This window comes from Capsicum annuum, chromosome 1 (genome assembly GCF_002878395.1).
Source record: "Capsicum annuum cultivar UCD-10X-F1 chromosome 1, UCD10Xv1.1, whole genome shotgun sequence".
Lineage (NCBI taxonomy): Eukaryota > Viridiplantae > Streptophyta > Magnoliopsida > Solanales > Solanaceae > Capsicum > Capsicum annuum.
The window spans coordinates 161488627-161495592 of NC_061111.1; positions in this window are offsets into that span (position 1 = coordinate 161488627).

The following is a 6966-nucleotide window of genomic DNA, read 5'->3' on the forward strand; positions in this document are numbered from 1 at the left end:
CCCCCCCCCCCCCCCCCCCCCCGAACACCCCAAAATTGTGTTGCACGTTCCCTATTTCACGATTCCCATTTTGGATTTCTTTTCCCCAAATAATCCAAATATTATTACAAAAAGTAACTATTTTTTTCTTAAAAAATACTACTTAATTAATGAAATATTTATCAAATTATTTAGGAAAAGAGTACTAATTAATAAAAATTAAATCTAACCCTCAAAATTTAGTGTTTAGCATAAAAAAAATTCCCTTGAAATTTAGTGTTTTCAGGAAGTGGGAGTTAATATTCTTATTTTAGTTTAGAAAAATATCTTTATTAAAAGAAATCTCATAAATAAATACTGCTTAAGGAAATTATCATTCCCATTCAATATTTAGAGGGATCTTTCTCAAACGTTCAATGCTTTGGGGTGGGGGGTAAAGTATGATTTAAATTTCATGTTTTAGGTCTTTTCATAAATTCAAGCATGTCAGTTTTAGATTTTACAAAAGTTATATACTGTTTACGAAACAAAAATATTTATTTCAACCTTTATCCTTTATCCTCTCTATTATCGAATATTATATTATTCTCTTTTACTGACGAAATTCACTATTGAATAAAAATATCTGCATCATAATTCAAATTCAATTAGCCTTGACATTAAATTACCAAATCAAAATTCAATTAGTCTACTGCAACAAAAAAATAATTTTTGCATAAATACCAACTACACATACCATACAAAAGGTTATTATGCAATAAGAATAATCCAAAAAATGAAATACAATATTCCTAATATGTTGTACATGATTCATATATATATATTTCTATTTTCTCTCTTCATCCTTTTTTTCTTGACAATGCTTACGTTCATCTTCTGCCAAAATTACGATAGCAAGTAATTTTAATTTTTCGCTCTTAAGAAAAATATTTTTTGAAGAAAATAGAGGTGTTTGATTCAACAAAAAGTTCTTTTATACAACAGTTAAAGTAATTTATCTATTTTTAAATATAAAAGTTACAGATTCAACCTACAAACATACAATTAGTTTATTAAAAAAATGCTTTATTAGTATTAAAACAATAATTATATTTTTCATACAAGATATTTTAACACTTAAATTTGAAACTTATAATCGGATATAAAAGTTAAAGATAAGAAAAATTTTATTGTTCTTGTAATATAGTATGAAAGAAAAATATACAGTCACTTTGAATGTAAAATAAAGAAAAGACATTATTACCCTTCAACTATAACAAAAATTCCTAAGACACAACAAGTGAAGAACGAAAAATAAGACAAAAACCTGATCAATTAAGGACACATGTCTCTTTTTAATTGGATATTTTATAATTAGTTAGTACACATAATTATAAAGATTAAAACTTATACATATATATAATTATTTTCCTTTATTTATTTTTGGAAATTATTTCCCTCTTCATTTTTAAGCTTTTAGATTTTTTTATCTTTTCTATTTCATCAATTTTTTATCTTTTCAAATTTAAAAAGATTGTAAAATTACATTTTCTTAAAGAAAACAAAAATATAAAAAAATTATTTTGTTTTAATATTTTTTTATTTGATTTGGTTCACTTTCATTTTGTATTCATATGAAGTTAGCTTATGTTAAATATTAATCATTTAAATGAAATTTGAAATCAAATTCAAAGGAAAGGTAAAGAAAATAAAAAAAATAAATAAGTAATAAAAATAATAAGAAGGTAAACAATTAAAACAATTATGTGCATTTTTGAGAAAAATTTAAATAAAAAAATATCAAGGAAAGTGAAAATAAAAAAAAATTGTGTGTATTTGAAAACATTAATACAAGAAATAAAATGACAAGAGAAAATTAAAAAATTACGTGTATTTGTGAAAATATTCAATTCAAGATAAAGAGAAATAAAAAAGTACATGCATTTGAGAAAGTTTTAATAAAGGCAAAGAAAAATAAAAAAAATCACGTGTATTGACTTATTTTAAATATAAGACAAAGAAAATAAGAATAAATAAGTAAAAAATAAATAAATAAAATTATACACGTGGCGGCATGTTTATAGCACCACAACTAATTGAATTGAATTGTGATGCCATGTTTGCACTTAATAGCGTATTTATTACACTTTAAAATATTTCAAAGAGAAAATTGAACCTCCTTTAAGTTGAGATGTGTTTCATCAACTTTCTTATAGTTCAAAGGAATAACTGTGTCTTTTCTCCCTAAAATAGCATGAAGCAATAAGGTATATAATAAAAAAAATGGAAAGCACATCAGATATAGGGATAAATGTATGATCGTTTATTTCCTTCAAATAAAAAAAAATATTTTATAAAATATTATGATCTTATGTAATTTAAAACTATAATTAAAAGATGATTTCAAAAAAAACAAAAAAGTTAAAATCATTGTCAAGTGGTAACTCTTTTACGGCAATTGAAGGAATTACAACATTATTATAATAAACGATTATGAATTAGTTGGTTAACATTTTACAATCGATAAAATAATTAAAATATTTAATATAGTCAAACTGATAAGATAATGATATTTATAACTTTTTCGTTCTAAGATTTAGCGCGCATCTCGCGGGACGTATACTAGTACTAATTAATTACTGACAAGTTAAATAATCTAAATAGTACTATAAAGGCAAGTTAGATTATACTCTTAAGTGTAATAGATGACTCACTGAATCAATATATAGATGCAATCGGTCCTACTATATATCTATTTAGTAATTGATATAACTTAATTTTTTTTGTTTCTCATCCGGTGTTCGGTACCCGCATTAGAGTCCAACTAATCCAGATCTGCGCCGCGTAGGGCCCTATTAGGAGGGAAGCGCTCCCTACCAAGAATTTTTTCATACTCAGGGCTCGAACACGAGATCTCTGATTAAAGAAGGAGCAGCCCCATCCGCTGCACCACATCCTTTGGTGGTGATATAACTTACTTATTTGGTTTAGAAAGTGAAACTAATATTACTATATCATAACTAAAATCTCATATGTTTATTATACTCATTGATCTATAACATATTGGTAATAAATATATGGAGAATATTTATTTAACAGATTAAATAATGATATTTATTGAGCCGCGAAGAATTAATAATATATACAACAACAACAAAAACTCAATATATTCCCATAAAGTGGGATCTGGGAGGGTAAGATGTACGAAGTCCATACCGCTACCTCCGAAGAAGTAGAGAGGTTATTTCCGGAAAATGGGAGAAAGCTTTTGACAAAATAAAGGAATACCTCCATTCTAGTGCCTACAATGCCAAGAAGAGACCCCCGACTCAAGATAAAGAATAGTAAACAAGGTCATAATGACACATGAAGCAGGATGGATGACATAACAGAAATAAGGAATAAGAAATAATAAAAATAGAAATCAGAGAAATATGAAATACAAGAAATAAGAGCAATACGAAACAAAAAAATAGAAACTAAGAAATAAGAAATAGGACACCTACCTAGTAGTAACATAGACTCACATACCAAAGACACCTATGGACACAGTCCTAGGATTACTAACCCGACTACACAAAATCTCTCCTGACTACTTGCTACAACCCACACTAGCCTTCTACCCTTATCCGCGACCTCCACATATCTCGGGTCATGTCTTCAGTAAGATGAAGCTGCTCCATGCCATGTCTAATCACCTCCTTCCAGTATCTCTCTGGCCTACATCTACTCCTCTTGAAGCCATCTAAAGCTAGCCTCTCACACCTACGAACTGGGGCATCCGCGCCCCTCCTCATCACATGCCCAAACCATTTCAGTCGTCCTTCCCGTATCTTGTCCTCCACCGAAGCCACTTCCATCTTCTCTCGGATAATCTTATTCCTAACTTTGTCTCCTCTAATAAGCCCACATATCTAATGCAGCATTCTCATTTCCGTCACCTTCAATTTTTGGTTGTGAAAGTGCTTGACTAGCCAATACTCCGCTTCATATAACATGGCTGGACGGACTGCTACTCTATAGAATTTGCCTTTAAGCTTAAGGGGCACCTTCTTATCACACAACACTCCCAAGGCGAGCCTCCACTTCATCCAAATTACTCCAATACGCTTAGATACATCCCCATCAATCTCACAATTTCCCTGAATCATAGACCCAAGTACTTAAAACTATCCCTCTTACAAACATCCTGGGAATCCAACCTCACCACCACTTCGTCCTCCTGCCTCAAGTCACTAAACTTCCATTCCAAATACTCTGTCTTGGACCTACTCAACCTGAACCCCGTAGACTCAAGGATTTGCCTCCAAACCTTCAATTTATCATTCACCCCACCCCACCTCCACCCTCACCCCCTCCTCACCCTCGTATCTCATCAATCAGCACAGCATCATCTGTAAATAACATACACCAAGGCACCTCACCTTGAATACTCCGTGTCAACATGTCCATTACCAACGCAAACAGAAACGGACTAAGAGTCGATCCCTGATGCAACCCTGTCTCGACTGAAAAATGCTTTGAGTTTCCTCCCGCCGTCCTCACCCGAGTCTTTCCTCCATCATACATGTCCTTAATAGCTCTGATGTACGCCACTAGGACCCCTCTCACCTCCAAGCATCTCCAAAAAACCTCCCTCTGGACTTTATCATAGCCTTTTCCAGGTCGATGAACACCATGTTTAAATCCCTCTTCCTTTCTCTATACTGCTCCACCAATCTCCTCACTGGGTGGATTGCCTTCGTCATCGAGCGACCAGGCATAAATCCAAATTGATTCTCTGAAAATAACACGACCCTCCTCAATCTCCACTCAACCACTCTCTCCCAAATCTTCATAGTGTGACTCAACAGCTTAATACCCCTATAGTTGTTGCAACTCTGAATGTCACCCTTGTTTTTATATAACGAATTATCGTACTCCATCTCAAAGCCTCAAGCATTCTCGCAGCCTTGAAAATACCATTACACAAATCAGTCAACCACCTTAAACCTGCCCCACCAGTATACTTCTAAAAATCTAATGAAATCTCGTCAAGCCTCGTCACCCTACCCATCCGCATCCTACGAATAGTCTCTCTGACCTTATCAACCTTAAAATGCCCACAGTAACTGAAATCATAGCTCTCCACTGAGTGCTTCAGCTCCTCTAACTCAATGCCTCTATCCTCCTCCTCGTTTAAAAGTCTATGAAAGTACTCCTGCCATCTCTTCTTAATGTAAACATCCTCTACCAAAACTCTATCATCCTTCCCCTTAATGTATTTCACTTGATCGAGGTTACGACCCTTCCGCTCCATAACCTTAGCAAGCCTATACAACCTCTTTTACCCGTCTTTCTCCTCTAACCCCGCATACCAGCTCTTGAACGCTGTTGTCTTAGCAACCACAACTGCTAACTTAGCCTCCTTCCTCGCTGCTTTGTAAACCTCTCTATTCACCCGTTTCTCATCTTCATCTTACTCTCAATCAACTTAATATACACCCCCTTCTTAATCTTCACTTTCTTCTTCACTTCTTCATCCCACCACCAGTCCCCCTTATGTCATCCTACCCAACCCTTCAAAATACCTAACATTTCTCTAGCAGTCTTCGTGATGTAGCTGGCAGCCCTATCCCACATAACATCCATGTCCCCCCTACACTCTCATACCCCCATTCCTACCACCTTTTCCCCTATCTCCAATGCACTAACTATAACATCTCAAATCTGGTACCCAAAATGCTACACGATGCTCATGACCCTGAAGGACCACAAGCTAACCCATGACTAATATTTGTACCTGTATACTGCATAAAATACTTTATAATGCGGAAATATGAACTGAAAGGCCATAAGATTCAATACTGAACATGATCTGAATAATATAACATCTGTTTGGGGTAATAGAATACCCAAAACAAAACAGAACATACTGAAGTCTGAAACATAATAGTCTAGAAAACCTCTAACTGATTGAACTGTCTGAGTAAGGAGTTGATGGGACATATCCCCAACTAACTCCAACTAATAATTTGATTAATGAGATAATAGAGAAATAATCACATTCTCGAAAGATGAGGACTCACTTCAAACTCCATCTGCAGATATTTAGAATCTACTGTTGCTCTGGAGCTCGTGTCTCTGAACCTATAGTATAAGACACCATAGCACAAATACGTCAGTACTTTGAATGTAATGGTATACATGTAAGGTAGGCTGGATGCATGGGGTTCATATGCATGAACAATAATAATAACTGACTAACTATCATGCGCGTGAGAATGTATACATGAGACATAACAATTGACATTAATACTGTGATAACATGATTACTGAATCTGAATATAACTGATAACATGAGTGACTGTATCTGACAGTCCTGAATATGATGAAACTATTTGAGTTTCGTACTGTATCTGAGTTGACTGTATCTGATAGTCCTGAAATCTGAAGAACTATCTGAGTTCTATTACTGAGACTGATTGACTATATCTGACGGTCCCGATTCTGTAACATAAAACTATGGGAAGTAGTTGTCTAACCGATATGCCCCTGATACGCCACTATGGCTAAGTTGGAGTTCAATCTGTAACCCAATTGAAAGGGTGTCAATACCGCACCACCGGTAAGGATAAGCTGTGGGCGACCCTCATCTGACAGTATCCCCTATACGATAACGGTGGGACCCTTATCTAACAGTGCTTATCCACCTCATCAACCCTCATCGGATAGTGTTGATGTCTCAATCTATGCTGGCTACATAGTTTTGGAATGCAAGGATGACTTCTAAGAATCACACCCTCATCTGATAGTGTGTGTTCCCATCCTTGGGTTCACTTGGTGCTAGTTCCTACTCCCATCTGAATAGACTCTGAACATGATTTACTGAACTGAACATGGGCTGAATTACTGAATTTCGTTGACTGGCGGAATACTATTGATATCTAACAACTGGCTGAGTTCATGAGATCATGGAGATTTCCTGATTTATAAGACTGTCTGAAGTCTAAGGATTCATAGCTTGAC